Genomic DNA, 6,192 nt, shown 5'->3' on the forward strand with positions numbered 1-6,192 from the left:
TAATTGTATTTTGAGGTTGTACCAGGAGACCGTATTTTTGTTGTAGTGCACATTGCAGTAGCTCCTCTTTTCACCCTTTGTGTTGAGCTCTCTGTTTTAGCTACAGAGTGAGGTATCACACTTCTATACTATCTTTGTTGGGAGTCGCACATGCGCAGTAGCTAGATACTGTTAGTTAGAAAGCATGCGCAGCTAGCGGTTAGCCACCTCGTTCTCAGTGGCAAAACACTGCTACATCACATGAGTTCACCCTAATCTAAAAAATAAATACTTATATGTCCCTCGTCTGCAGGTATTCCACGCAAAGTTGGAAGTGTGCTCTCGTTTAGAAGAAGTCTCCCAGCTAATCCTGCCTTGTACAGACCAAAGTTGGAGAAACATGTATCTGATGTGGTAGTAGCTGTGTTAGCACACATTAAATGTTTCGGCCGATGACGTAAACGGCTCCGCAGATTCTGACCAGCTCACCCAGAGACTGAAGGCGGAGGACGTTCAGAAACCGTATCTCACTCAAAACAGCATGGATGTTTTTTTTCCCATGTTTGTATGCATGTGGAAGCAACAGAGACACTAAATAACACCCCAAATCCCAGAAAACCTGTTTGTTTTTTTTCATAATATGGGCACTTTAACCGAAGAGCTAATTCAGTGAAACACTCTTTTTAAAGTTTCTTCTAACTCACATGTTATTTTATTTCCAAGTCTAACAGCTGTTAATGAATTCACAAATGTCAAACATACACAGGCAGCGATCAGGGAAAGCAATTATTGTGTCACGTCGGCATCTTTGGAAGCTGCATTTAGAGAAGCATTTTAAAATAGGAGGTCTCTAATTTTAGAGGAAAAGTGGAAGATGTCGTCTTCCCATTCAGAGCTCTGGATCTTCCAAAGTTGACAGCTTCCATGCTTTATAGCTCAGAGGATTAAATCCACCTTCTTGTTTGGCGGAATGGAAATTGGGCATTAAAAGCCGCTTTAGACGTAAAGTCAAAATTTCAGCCTTTTTTTTAAATATTTTTTTTTTTACATTTTTTACATTTTACATTTTAGATGGACTGGTTTGGTAAATCAGAGGGAAGCCAAATCCTTTTTTTTTTCAAACAGTGATACATCAAATATTGAAGATAATAGGTAGGCCGAAGAGATAAACATAATACATGAGAGTTGTATTGGGTGAAATATTTTGTTGTTAGGTGAATTATTATTTTAGGGATTTTTTTGCAAAGGAAAGAGAACGACCCAACAATTCTTTACACATTATCAAGTTGTTCATTCTGCTTAAGGTTTATAATAGTTTGAGTGCATCACTTCCACCAGGCTAAACTTTTGAGAAACATGTGTAACAGTTTCCCAGGCAAGGAAGTCACATTGCTGTATATCTTTGTGTCTCAGGCATTATACAGAGATTAATCAGAAAACGGTATATCACTGAAAACACCAGTGACACATTTATACACGTCATTAGATACTACCTCCAAATTCCACACCAGCCCCTCTGGGCTATCAGTCAGTGAGCTTGTGATAATTTCAACTGTAAAATTACAAATGTTATTGATGCCATTGCTCCCACATAAGGTCAAGTTGTATCTGGTGAAAAGACTCCATGGAGAAATGTCCTACTGGTGAGAACAGAAAAAAGAGAGTGTAGGAAAGCTGAACGAAGGTGGCGAAAACAAATCTCCTGTCCATTATAACTCCTATAAAGAGAGACATTCGCATTTATAATTTGAACTGAGGAATGCCAAGAAGGTCCTTTTTCTCTGATATTATCTCTAGAACATAATAATTCCCGTCTTGTTTGCACTGTTGATAGGTTAACAAACCCTCCAGTACCAGTACATCTGAACTTTATCTACCAAGGCCTGCAATGACTTTGCCTCCTTCTTCTAAAGACAAATTCAACAGATTAGACCAACAGTCATGCCCCAATCCATATCAGGAGGATATGTGTTGTCACAGTGTTCAAGCAAAAATAGTTCCAATATGACAGAATTTCACCGATCAACCATACAAACCTGGAGGACATTATTCAACATCTGAAAACATCGACCTGTGCCTTGATGTTCTACCAACGGACTTTTCAAAATGTTTCCAATTTTTGACTTCTGATCTCTACAGATTGTGAACACATCTCTTCTTTCAGGTATCTTTCCACAGGCCCTGAAAACTGCAGTATCAAGCCACTCTTAAAAAAGAACAACCTAGACAAGTCACTAATGAGCAACTATAGGCCAATATCAAACCTTCCGTTTTTAAGTAATCATTGAAAATAGTATTCTTTCAACACTCAACCATTTCTTGTCACTAACACGTTTTGATACCTTTCAGTCGGTTTTCCGCACACCACAGCACTGAAACGGCTCTTGTCAAAGTCTTTAATGACATCCACCTTAACACAGATAATGGCAAAATTCAATCTTAGTATTACTTATCTCAGTGCTGCATTTGACACGGTCGACCACGCTACTACTCTAGACCTGTTGGAACTTGCTCACTGCTGGGGATTCTAACCTGAGTCTAGCTTATATTCTAAAGTGATTAGAACTCCAATTATCTAGGATATAGGGATTACTTGTGTCTAAGGTATATTCAGCTGAGCGTACAAATAACGTGCGGAGTTCCGCAAGGCTCCATTCTGGGGCCTCTTCTGTTTAACATCTACATGCTTCCACTGGCTCAGATTATGGAGAAAAACAAAATAAGTTCCATAGTTATGCGAGCACACAACATTACATAACCCTTATCGCCAGGGGACTATATCCAATACAAAAACTGACTAAGTGCATCGAACAAATTAACGCTGGATGTGCCAGAACTTTGAAATTAAATGAAGGAAAACTAGGTGGTTGTTTTTTGGACAAGAGAGGAACGATTAAAAGTCTGCGCTCAGCTTCAAACAACAATGTTAAAAACAACAGACAAAGCCAGAATCTTGGTGTAGTCATGGACTCAGACCTGAACTTTAACAGCCACATTAAGACAATTACAAAGTCAGCCTACTATCACCTAAGAATATACAGCGTTAAGGACTTATGTGTCAACAGGATTTGGAAAACTTGTCCATGCCTTTATCTTCATTAGACTTGACTACTGTAGGGGTTTTTACAGGTCTCCTAAAAAATCAATCAGACAGCTGCACTGATTCAGAACGCTGCTGCTCGAGTCCTCACTAAGACCAAGAGACTGGATCACATCACTCCATTCTGAAGTCCTTTACACTGGCTTCCTGGTCTCAAAGAATTGATTTCAAAGTACTTTTGCTAGTTTTAATCACTTAACGTTTAGTGTCCAATATATTGCTGATCTGCTACTACACTATGAACCACCCAGAACCTCTCAGGTCATCTGGGACAGGTCTGCTTTCTGTCCCCAGAGTCAGAACTAAACAGGGTGAAGCAGCTTTCAGTTCTATATGCTCCTCATATCTGGAATAAACTCCCAGAACCTGTATATACCGCTGCTACTCTCATTCTTTTAAATCAAGTGAAGACCTTTCTATTTGATGCTGCCTTTCTTTAAATGACTAATCTTCTTTAATTTTTATGCTGCACTGTAACTTTATTCTTGTGTTTTATGTTCTCTTTGTTTTTAACTGTCTATTCATGTGTTTTACCGGTTTTTTAAGCTTGTGATTTTTAACTGTTTTTACTTGTGTTTTTATCTGTTTAACCTGTATTTGTGTAAAGCACTTTGAATTGCCTTGTTGGCTGAAATGTGCTATACAAATAAAGCTGCCTTGCCTTGCCTTGCCTTGCCTTTCTCCTCTTTAGTTCACAGGTAAAATGCTACATGTTCAATATAATAAGTGTTCTTTTTTCTTATCCAACAGGCTTAAAGGAACACGCCACCGTTTGTTGAAATAAGGCTGAAATAAGGCTTATCATGGCCCTAGCTGTAAGCATTTTTTTTCTCAGTAAATGCATTGTTTTAGTCCAGTGCAACACAGGCAGCGCCGCCGCTAGTTAGCTTAGCTTAGCAAATGGAATCCTATGTTGCCGGTTAGCATGTTGTGAGTAAAAGTGAGCCAAAAAAAACAAAACAAAAAAACTAATTACTTCTTGTGGCCGGTGTATTGACAACGACTAACATATAAATAGCAAATCATATTCAAAGTAGACAATTTCCTAGGCAGATATAGACTTGGGACAGTGCTTCGGCTATGCTTCCACGCAGTATACTCCTAAATCAATATCTGCCTAGGATATTGTCTAGTCTTAATCTGCATAGCTATTTGTACTTGTTGCGAATACGCAGGCCACAAGAAGGCATTTGGTTGCTGTTGTTTTTATGTTGGCTCACTTTTACTCACAACATGCTAACCGGCAACAAAAGGATTCCATTTGCTACGCTAAGCTAATTGCCGGTGTTGCACCGGACTAAAACAATGCATGCACTAAGACAAAAAATGCGTTGGCCCACCTCTCTACAGCTAGGGGAGACCGTGATAAGCCTCATTTCAACAAACGGTGGCGTGTTCCTTTAATGTTTTTTGTCAAACCGTGACAGTTTTGACTGCTGACTCTGCGATCATCTTCCGAAGCTGTGACGTCTACTGTGGGTGTGATATACTTAGTTTGTGTCATTCCACCTGTGTGGTGGAATGACGCCTCCCCGCTGTCCAACGAACCCCCCGCCCCAGGTAACCGGGTCCTGCAGAAGAAGATGCAGAAGATAACTTCCATGTCAGCAGTCAAAACTGTCAAGGTATGACAAAAAAAACTTGAAGCCTGTCGTATAAGAAAAAAAAAAAACTTCTGTTAAAAAGTAGGCTAAATGAACTTGTTTGGATTGGTCAACATAATGCCAGTCAGCCCTATGACAACCACTAAATTTGCTAGTTTTACACAAGTTATTGTAAGACAGTGTGTGTGTGTGTGTGTGTGTGTGTGTGTGTGTGTGTGTGTGTGTGGTTGTGTGTGTGTGGTGTCGTCGGTGGGCGTTTGGAGTTCTGTCGGAGCAGGAAACGCCGTGGCAAGATAAAATGAGGGTCGTGGGTTCGAGCCCTGGCAGTACAAGACGATAGATGGGTGAAAGCTGACTTAAAACGTCTGGGTTATTGATGGTCGCTCCTGGCGCTAAAACTACATTGCAGTGCTGACCCACACGGACACGACACACACTGACACACACACACACACACAAACACACACACAAACAATACATAGAAACTTAGATGTTGAGCCGCTTCTGGCCTCACAAATTGAACTTTAAAATGTTTGAACTGATGTTCCTTTCACTTTCACGTTCTGAACTAGCACTGTGTGTGTGTGTGTGTGTGTGTGTGTGTGTGTGTGTGTGTGTGTGTGTGTGTTATAGCCATACAATGTATTTGCATGCTGTAGTAGCTTTCATTGTTAATGGCAGGGTGAGATTCAAGTTGCGTACCCACACAAGAAATTAACGGTAACTGATGTACGAGACATGATGAGAAAGATAAAAGCTGGTGCATACATGCATTTCACATAACTGCAGAATCCACAAAATCATCCACAGGTTTAGTCTTCTTTAGTCTCTAATAAAACAATGCATCCGCCTAGTTTGTTTGGCTGTGCATTACACAGATCCAGTTCTGCTAGTCTTAAGATCCTAAGACAACAAATAGTTGGAGGAAGCTGGAGTCTGAGGTTTTGATGACTTGATGAAAAAGGCAATTTGTAAGAAGACAACATTACACATGAAACAAAAGATTGAAAATGAGTAATCTAATAATAAAAAAGAAAGAAATGGGCCAGCAAAAAAAAAAAAGACAACAGCTGTGCTTTATGCTTTTCTGAGAATTAAGAAATGAAAATGATGGAAAGACAAATAAAGCTGTCTAAGGTGCAACAAGTATGTGGGATGTTGGGGAAAAGTGTAATTGGATTTGCATTGCATCTACATACAGGCGACAAGACAACATGCACTGACTCTTATTTCATCAGGTGACAGAAAAAAAAGGTAATTGTGAGAGCTCTCACCTTGAAAAAAAGTAATTCAAACAGAGCTGAAGGTGTGCGTTAGACACATTTTCTCTGCTGGGATATTTACTCGTGGCAGAAGCCATTCGCTGCTGAGAAAGATTTTGGTGACAAAGACGCGATAATTTAACAGTCTTATTTACCAGATCGATCTCAGTTTGTATGATGAATCCTCCGTGCACGCGGAAGTTAGTCATGGAGCACCACAAGGATCTGTGCTCGGTCCAATCCTGTT

The 6,192-nt window shown here is 39.9% G+C and overlaps 1 long non-coding RNA gene across 1 annotated transcript in view; it reads left to right on the forward strand.

Moving 5' to 3' along the window:
- The window catches only part of LOC116705026 (uncharacterized), a 23,171-nt gene extending 23,012 nt beyond the window's left edge, over positions 1 to 159 (forward strand). Inside the window, exon 3 of the long non-coding RNA XR_004335827.1 lies at positions 26 to 159. This is a non-coding gene — a long non-coding RNA (uncharacterized LOC116705026). The remainder of the gene's footprint in view (positions 1 to 25) is intronic.
- The last annotated feature ends 6,033 nt before the right edge of the window (positions 160 to 6,192 follow it).

The sequence above is a fragment of the Etheostoma spectabile genome, chromosome 17 (assembly GCF_008692095.1).
Source record: "Etheostoma spectabile isolate EspeVRDwgs_2016 chromosome 17, UIUC_Espe_1.0, whole genome shotgun sequence".
Lineage (NCBI taxonomy): Eukaryota > Metazoa > Chordata > Actinopteri > Perciformes > Percidae > Etheostoma > Etheostoma spectabile.